Source organism: Arachis duranensis, chromosome 2 (assembly GCF_000817695.3).
Source record: "Arachis duranensis cultivar V14167 chromosome 2, aradu.V14167.gnm2.J7QH, whole genome shotgun sequence".
NCBI lineage: Eukaryota > Viridiplantae > Streptophyta > Magnoliopsida > Fabales > Fabaceae > Arachis > Arachis duranensis.
Genome location: NC_029773.3, coordinates 1,052,539 through 1,053,327, shown reverse-complemented (window position 1 = coordinate 1,053,327; position 789 = coordinate 1,052,539).

The window sequence follows — 789 nt, the reverse complement described above, 5'->3', positions numbered from 1 at the left end:
GACCCTGTTTTGTGAACATAATTTTTCTTATTAAAGTGTCGTCATTTACCTCTTCTAAAGTTATAATTTGCTGTATTTGCTTCAGAAAACAAGGCAACGCCTGCTGAGCGCACTTCATGATTTGTTAAAAGCACGCGATTCATTGTTCTGTTCATCAACAAAAAGGCAAGAAATTAGTTCATAAAATATTTTTAAATTCTTTTTCTCGATACTGCTGTTGCAGGAGCACATTTGAGACATAGAATGTCGAAAAAAATTTCTCTAACATGTCATTATCAGTTATCTTTTTCCCACATAAGTTCATTCGTGAAACAATTCGGAACATTGCTGAATTATATCATTTATAGATTTAAAATCCTACAGATGCAAGTGTGTCCACTCATATCGAGCTGGATGAAGTATCACTGTCTTTTAATGATTATACCTTTCTTCAAGGTTATTCCATAGATTTACAGGATCTTTTAGTGTGAGATATTCATTTTTCAATCATTCATCAAGATGACGACTAAGGAATATCATGGTTTTGACTTTATCCTTCTAGGATGCTTTATTTTTAGCCTTAATAGTATTTTCAAGATCCATTAAATTAAGATGAATTTTACCATCTAATATCCATGATAAATAATTATTTTCAGATATATCAAGAACATTAAATTCAAGATTAGATAGTTTTGATATAATGAAAATTTATTACACGAGTCTTTCAAAATTTTGATCAGAACCTCGTGTTGATAACATATTGTAAAATAAATAAATAAGAAAGAGAAAATAAATATAAAATAAAGAAAT